The 8,786-nt window shown below is 38.2% G+C and overlaps 1 protein-coding gene across 2 annotated transcripts in view; it reads right to left on the bottom strand.

Moving 5' to 3' along the window:
* The window catches only part of SCYL2 (SCY1 like pseudokinase 2), a 57,943-nt gene that overhangs the window by 48,772 nt on the left and 385 nt on the right, over positions 1-8,786 (bottom strand). The window contains exon 1 of one of the 2 annotated variants that reach the window (XM_020287901.2): positions 8,556-8,757. The exons of the other annotated variant lie outside the window; for it this stretch is intronic. The gene's annotated coding sequence lies outside the window, so the exon portion shown is untranslated. Of the gene's footprint in view, positions 1-8,555; positions 8,758-8,786 lie in introns of those variants that run through there. 2 annotated transcript variants of the gene reach the window in all.

Raw genomic sequence — 8,786 nt, forward strand, 5'->3', positions numbered from 1 at the left:
TTTGTAAAAACTGACAAACTGATTCTAAAATACTACCTTGAGAAGGGATCCATAGGCTACACTAGATTGTCAAAAGGGTCCACGGCACAAAAATGGCTTAAAAACCCTATTACTGGCTGGGCACGTTGGCTCACGCCTGTAATCTTAGCACTCTGGGAGGCCGAGCCAGGCAGATCGTTTGAGCTCAGGAGTTCGAAATCAACCTGAGCAAGAGCGAGACCCAGTCTCTACTATAAATAGAAATAAATTAATTGGCCAATTAATAGATATAGAAAAAATTAGCCGGGCATGGTGGCACATGCCTACAGTCCCAGCTACTCGGGAGGCTGAGGCAGGAGGATTGCTTGAGCCCAGGAGTTTGAGGTTGCTGTGAGCTAGGCTGACGCAACAGCACTCACTCTAGCCTGGGCAACAAAGTGAGACTCTGTCTCAAAAAAAAAAAAAAAAAAAAACTATTACTTTCCAAATCTTCATGTTCCATATGTACTCTGTCCTAAATTTGAGTTGCCTCAGAACAAGTCTACATCCTAAAGATTTTCTAAACCACCTCTATATTCAAAAATTTTTCCTACTTGACTAGAAAAAAATTTCTCTCGGCCATCCCAGTCTCATTATATAGGTCATTTTCCTAGGTGTAAAAAACTTAGCAAAGGGAATGGGATGCAATTTGAGAATGCACTAATCCTGAGAGAAAGTCCCTTAACAGAAAAGCAAAAAGAAATTTAGTGAGAAATATGGAAGGAGGTCATACTTTATATCTCCCAGGCCAGATGTTAACAGCAAGACTCCATGAAATCAAAGAATTACAATTAAGAAGATGGTTGTCACAGAGATGTATAGGAACACATTTATTTCAAATGATAAACATAAACTCCAAGGTTTCAATGAAGTAAAGCACAATCACAATATACAACAATCTAGAAATTAGATCCTTTGCAACTATTTAAACGCTTGACAAAAACTTCAGATGTCATCAACTTAAAAACATGCAAAGGAGTACATTGTTTTATAAAATTATTTCATATACAAGCAAAAATACTTAAAGATCACTGGACTAAGGTAGTTAATATCCTGTTTTCTCCATTAATTAAATTATACTTATGCAGATGTAGCCTACTTTCTTCTATTAAAAATTTGAACTGTTTGCAAATGGAAATAGAGACTCACTTTCCCTTTTAATTTAATGTTGCATTTTCTAAAGCAGTTAGAAAATGTTGCTACTGGTATTATGAAAACATTTATTTGCTATGCCAAGTTGTTCTCTATGAACATCTGCTGTTGATTTCGATGGGGGAGGTAAAGGGTGACCAAATCCTATTTAAAACCATATCCATTCCTCTAACTCTGCCTGACTAGCTACATTTATATGCCATGCACTTTGTTATACACTGGGAATACAGATGTAAGTGGAAACTTTTTTTGCTCTTTAGGGACTCAGTCCAATAGCAGACTCAGACCTACAAAGAGTTATAGCAATTAAGGAGAGGTGGGAATGTACCATGCTACCAGAACATCAAGATGGGCTCAAAAATAAAGTGTTCTGCAGTCAGAAAAAAAGATGAAGGAGTATTCCAGAAAGAAGGATTACCACATACCAAGATATAGAGGAGAGGAAAATTACAGTGTGATCTGAAAACTACAGAGGTCAGTATGAAAAATAAAGGATATTTTCAAAGTTGATATTCAATTGTGAGATGGCTATTCATCATCCAAACAGAGTCAACATTGGTATATACAAGATAGGGAACAGACATGGAAATTCATCTGGTGATTTATTTAATATTATTGAGCACCTACCATGTACTCGCTATCATATGAGAAACTGAGGAAGAGGTAAAGGGAAAACAAGCTATGAAGGATCTTACTAACAAAGGAGAAAAAAACAGACAAGTAAAACAACCACAGTGTTAGCCTATAGAGTGATAAAATGCTACAGAATATATACCCACAGAGTGTTAATAGGAGCAAAAACCAAGGAATAGAAAAATATTTCCCAAAACAGTAATGCCAGAGGTGTGAACTAGATAGAGAACAGGAGAACTGAAGGCATAAAAACACAAAGTAAAAACAAAGCAGTTCAGATAAAAGCTGGAGGAAAAGAAGAAAGTATGACAAAGGAGACTAGAAAAGTCACATTACCAATGGCACTGAGTGGTAAGAAATCACTATGAGAAGCCATAAAAGGGTTTTGGGCATTATTAAAGTGATCAATCACTCCATCAAACAGAGTGAAAGACATACTACGAGGTGGAGGTGGGGAATATGGCAAGACTAAAGAGAACTTCAAAATGTAGTTCAGGGATGATGTATGTACATACACATACACACAAAGAGATACATAAAATTTAGAATGTACCCAAAGCAAGAAAATAAAGGAAAGGACATTTGAAAATATGGACAAGGAAGATAGGAAATAGGTGGTAGATAGAGAGGGTGTTTCAAAGATGCTAGTTACATGAATAATTATTTTACATTTACATATTATAGTATGTTATGCACTTTTATATATTATACCTCACATTTTAAACAAATTTTAAAAGGAAGAGAGGTTACTGAATTAAATAGCAGCAAGGAAGAAGAAAGGAAAATTAAGAAACAAGTATAAGTTAGAATTAAAAAAATTTATAACCAACTAGATAAAGGGACAAAAATAAGAATGCCACCTCCAGCCCCCTCTCCAAGTTTAGAGTCCAAGTGGAAGATGAAGCCATTTATTAAGGCAGGACATGTAGAAGACAACTATTTTGTGAGAGGAAGAGCTCAATTTTGGATATGTAGAATTTGAGCTGCTTGAATGATACTCATATAGAGATAACTAGTAGGCTTTTAGATACACAGGCCAAAAACTTAGAAAAAATGTCTAGATGGAAGGTAAAACTTTGGGCACCATGAGCCAATATGGCAAGACGTTAACCTTAAAAATGGTCATCCAAGGAGACTCAAGAAGAATAAGTATATCATGAGAATAACAGAAGGCCAACAACAGAATGATCTCAGCCTGTAAAATAAGGCCTAAACTTAAATGAGACTTTGAATTATTAGCATAGCAGTATGACATGTAAGAAACCTGGAATCCAAATATCTTAAAACGATAGCTTTTCAAATTTTCATTTGATTAATAAAGAAATAAGCCTTTTTTTTCACACACAGTTGTAAATGACAGAAATGCTTATTCATGTAGGCCTTTCTCCCTGTACACCATTTAGGAGAATTCCCTTGAAATTCAACCATATTCCTCTCCTAGATCTCAGCCAAAGTAAGATTTAGGGTAGCTTCAGTACAATTACAAAATTGTAGGTCTCTACCATCTGGCTCTACCACTTGGCTTTCAGTAGAACCAGTACATGAATTTGTTGTAATACTAGATTTTACATGCACCTGGCAAAAGTGGGTTGAGTGTTACAGCTCATAATGTCAGGTAGCTGAAAGGAACTGGCAATTCCTTCAGTTCTGTCTGCTCAGGAACTCTAGATATAGCAGGAATATAACAGGTAAAATTGGTTAGGCACGGTGGCTCACGTCTGTAATCCTAGCACCCTGGGAGGTTGAGGCAGGAGGACTGCTTGAACATAGGAATTCAAGACCAGCCTGAGCAAAAGTGAGACCCTATCTCTACTAAAAAAATATAAAAATCAGCCAGGCATAATGGCGTGCACCTGTAGTCCCAACTACTTGGAAGGCTGAGGCAGGAGGATCCCTTGAGCCCAGGAGTTCAATGTTGCAGTGAGCTATGATGACACCACTGTACTCTCCCCAAAATAACAGAACAAGACTCTGTCTCGAAAATTTAAAAAAATATTTACACTAAAACAAATTCCTGAATTTTCAAATAACACAACTGAAAACAGAGTCCCTTATTTCTCCAAGAATAAAATATTAAAAAGCAGAATTTGCTGACATTTTTGTTGAAATACTGCAACACAAATAAAAAGGTTACTGTAGTAACATTATGACAATGAAATTACATTTAATAACTTTCACTCTCATGGCACCTTGCAGAGACTAGACTTTCAATAAGCACAAAATAATATACATTGACTACAAAGAATAAATAAATACAAATTGACTCAAAATAGTTTGTTTTATCCCTTAAAGAGGCACAAGGGTCTGAGGTTTCTTTTTATGTAAATGACTGAAAATTAAAGAATACCACTTATATAACCATTTATATAGTTATTAAATGAATTTTTATAATTCTAAATAAGAATTATAGACTGGGTGCGGTGGCTCACACCTGTAATCTTAGCACTCTGGCAGGCCAAGGCAGGAGGATCATTTGAGGTCAGGAGTTGGAGACCAGCCTGAGCCAAAGCAAGACCCCATCTCTACTAAAACTAGAAAAAATTAGCCAGGTGTGGTGGTGCACACCTGTAATCCCAGCTACTTGGGATGCTGAGGCAGGAGCATCCCTTGAGCCCAGAAGTTTGAGGTTGCTGTGAGCTAGGCTGACACCACGGCACTCTAGCCCAGGCAAAAGTGAGATTCTGTCTCAAAAAAAAAAAGAAAGAATAAAAAAAAATAAGAATTACATTCACATGACATGAAATACTTTTGGTTAATGGTTCACAAAATCTGAGGAAATTTTGTTCCCACACTCCCACAGACAGTGCTTATCTCTTCATATCTAAACAAAGATATCCTAGGATATATTCTTGTAATATATGTTTCTTCTTATGGGTGTACTAAGAGGTTACTAGAAGTTTTTAAAGAGAAAATTTTCAAAAAAATGGTTTATACTATTCTTTGGCTGATATAGAAGTCATGTTTAATCTTATTCAGAAAAAAAATTATTCCAGCTGAGTATAATCTTTACAATTACAGAAAGTACCTTATTAAATTATTAGATACAATTGAGCCAAAACAGATACCTTACAGAAGACAATACTGATTCATTCTTTCTTTCTTTCTTTTCTTTTCTTTTTTTTTTTTTAGGATACAGGGTTTTGCTCTGTTGCCAGGTTGGAGTACAGTGGCACAATCATAGATCACTGCAGCCTTGAACTCCTGGGCTCAATCAATCCTCCCAACTCAGCCTCCCAGAATGCTAGGATTACAGGTGTGAGCCACCACACCTGGCCTAACAAGCATTAGTTTAAAAACAAATACAAAAAGGAACGGGAGAGGTAGTTCATACCTGTAATCCCAGCACTCTGGGAGGTTGAGGCAGGAGGATGACTTGAGCCCAGGAGTTCAAGACCAGCCTGAGCAAGAGCAAGACCCTATTTCCACACAAAATAAAAAAATTAGCTGGGCATGGTGGTATGTGCCTGTAGTCCCAGCTACTTGGGAGGCTGAGGCAGGAGGATTGCTTAAGCCCAGGAATATAAAATTAGAGTGAGCTATGATGAGGCCACTGCATTCCAAACTGGGTGACAGAGTGAGACCCTATCTCAAAAAAATAAAAATAAAAACAAACATAAAAAAAAGACTTAGCAATGTACAGAGAAGTACACATCCATTCAACAAATTACTGGGTAACTAGTAGGTGTGCAGTAAATAAGTAGATGAGAAAAACAAGAAGTAAAACATTCAGTTTTGTCACTGGTTACAAATTTAAGACTATGGTACAATAAGATTTAAAAAGCAACATGAGGCCGGGCGCGGTGGCTCACGCCTGTAATCCTAGCACTCTGGGAGGCCGAGGCAAGCGGATTGCTCAAGGTCAGGAGTTCAAAACCAGCCTGAGCGAGACCCCGTCTCTACCATAAAAATAGAAAGAAATTAATTGGCCAACTAATATATAAAAATCAGCCGGGCATGGTGGCTTGTGCCTGTAGTCCCAGCTCCTCGGGAGGCTGAGGCAGGAGGATCGCTTGAGCCCAGGAGTTTGAGGTTGCTGTGAGCTAGGCTGACGCCACGGCACTCACTCTAGCCTAGGCAACAAAGTGAGACTCTGTCTTAAAAAAAAAAAAAAAAAAAAAAAAAAAAAAGCAACATGAGAGATTACAAGGCAACATTTACTTAAATACCAAATTAGTAACTTAAATAATAAGATCTGAGGGGAGATTAGATCCAGGTCTTTTGAAAGTACTTCCAACCCAAGTAATTAGTGTGGTATAGTTTTTACTAATAAGATAATTAGATTATTGAAATTATAATTTAAAAAAAAAACAGCAGCAGCAGAGGAGTGGCAGCTTCTCACTATTCAAGCTCTCCAGCTAGAAAAGGGGGGACAGGAAAAACTAGGTAGGAAATTAGACTAAATGACCACTAAGTTCACTTCCTTAGGTCTACAGTTCTTCCTTGATTTAAAAAAGTATGAAATCTCAACTATTGTGTTGTACAATGTGTAAAAGACTCAAAAAGCACAGAAATATTGTCTAAGACAATGGTCATCAAACTCTGGTGAACATCTAAATAACCTGGATAACTTGTTAAACAATATGGATGCCCATGTACTATTTCAAACATTTGGAATCAGAATCTATAAAGATTCAATTAGAGCAGTTGTATCCTTAGTGATTCTGATGCACAAAGTGTGAGAATTAAGTTATTTAAATACATAATCTTCAGTGGTAAGGACACTTGAGTTCAAATGCCAAGTCTAACACTTACTAGAACTATGACCACCAACTAGCCTTCCAATCGCTATTTCTAGTCTATAAAAAGGGGGAGAACCACCCATAACTCAAGTACTTGTTGTAAGGATTAAAGATGATGACATAAAATGTTTAGTACAATTCCTGACACATTTAGTAAGCATAAAATAGATTCATTCATTTAATAAACATCTATTAACTATTTACACAGTACGAGGAGGTGAGGAACATCTCATTAATTTATTATTAATAAACACGGCAACTGCAATGGTGGTGTTAGAACATATAATCAGGGGAATCTATCCTAATCAGTAAAGTCTTCCCTGAAGTGAGCTGAATGATGAATAAATAGGTCTTAACTGGATGACAAGGAAAGGAAGAGCATTTCCAGACAGAGGAAGTATTATAACCACAGCCATGTACCTGAAGCAGGAAAACAGAAAGAGGCCAGGGTGACTAGGGGAGAAAGAGAATGCTGGAAAGCACTGTGGAGATGAGGCTAGAAAGGCAATCCAACCATGCAGGACCTGTAGGGCATGTTAATGATGTCAGTTTATCTTAAAAACAATGAGTAGTCATTGAAAGGTTTTAAACACAAAGATAACGTTATTAGATCTGCATTTTCAAAAATTAGTGTGGAAAACTACAGAGGCAGCCACAGTAAATGCAGAAAGACTATAATTAAGAGGCTGCTAAAGTAGTCCAGATGAGAGATGATGGTGGCTGCAACTAGAGGACAACTGTTGAAGATGAAGGGTAGACAGATTCAAGAGATATTCAACAGGACTTCATGAGAGATTATGAAGCACGAGAGAGGAATTGTCAAACTTCAACTCTGATAGAAAGGTATGGATGGTGATACTATCCATGGAGTTAAATGCAATAAGGGGTGCTATTTTTCTTCTTGGGGGCGGGGGTAGATCACACATTTCAAAAATGTGAGTATGAGTAGTTACTACCAATTATAGGGTTGATTTGTGCAAAAAGTATTCTCTTATATGGAAGTTAAGTGTGCCTATATTTATCTTATTAGGTGTTTACGGATCTTAGAAACTAAAGAATACGTTTCTACATGTGGGTAAAGTACAGGATGTCCCAAAAGTTTCCATACAAAGGAAAAATTTTGTAAAATTTTGTAATGAATATTTTGTAAATGAAAATACATTTAGCTACAATTTCCCATTTTCCCTATGTATAGCGACTTCTGGGACACCCTGTAGATCTGAAAAGAAGAAGGCCCTTTCCTTCCATTAGGTTCCCATCCTTTACACAGTCCCCCAAAAGCAACCTTTATGACTACAGTTTAATGTTGCCTCAAGAATTTATACACTTAGCTGATAAGTCATTTTTAAACTTTAAAATATTAATATTTGCGATAAGGAATAAGACAGGAAGTCAAACAACAACAAAAAGATCTGCGAAGTCCAAAAAGAATCTTCACTCATCTGACTTTCAAGACATCACATTGGGTTTTACAGTGACAGGCTGGTTTGGAGCATTTTCATTAGAAGTATTTATTTTCCAGAACGGAGACATGCTACTTAGAAAAATCATTCACAGAATCCTATTCTTTTAAAATTGTCATCGTACAAATAATTCCCAAGTTTGTAGTAGAAAAAACTAGTCGGCAACTTACAATTAAGTCACTACTGGCATAGCGCTTTTAGGTCGCTCGAGTCTGTAGTCTCACCAAGCCTGTTAGAGGGGCAGATTTGGTAATACTGGTCTCTTTAATTACTGATCATAGGTATGTGCTCAATCAGATCACAAGAAGTTTTCGCCAGCTTTATCGGAAACCTTCCTCTATCCTTTCTCTCCCCGCTCAGAAAAACAGACTGCAGGAACCACCGATGGGCATTTTAGTTTTATCAAACATCTGCCCCACCCACCTCACACACAATAACCTTCCATTCCAGAACCACAGCTACTGTCAGAGAAGGGCGCCGGGCGGCAGGGCCCTCACTAGTGACCGAGGTTACCGGAGCCAGAGCTCAGAACTGAGGGGAGCTATCTCACCCAGTCCTGGGGTAGTGTCCAATTTCCCAAAAGGAACCAAGATCTCCGGCACGGAAACCCGAGCTCCCAAGCCGGCGCGGGCGGCTCTCTCTCCAGCTGACTCCGATCCCGGGCTCCAGTCGCCTCAAGGCCTCTTCGGGGGACTCAGGCCTCTGGGATCCGCTCCCCGGAGCTCGCCGCTCGCCCGGCCCCGCTTCTTGCGGACGCCTACCGCCCGCCCTGCCCGGCCCG

This window comes from Microcebus murinus, chromosome 10 (assembly GCF_040939455.1).
Source record: "Microcebus murinus isolate Inina chromosome 10, M.murinus_Inina_mat1.0, whole genome shotgun sequence".
Taxonomy (NCBI): domain Eukaryota; kingdom Metazoa; phylum Chordata; class Mammalia; order Primates; family Cheirogaleidae; genus Microcebus; species Microcebus murinus.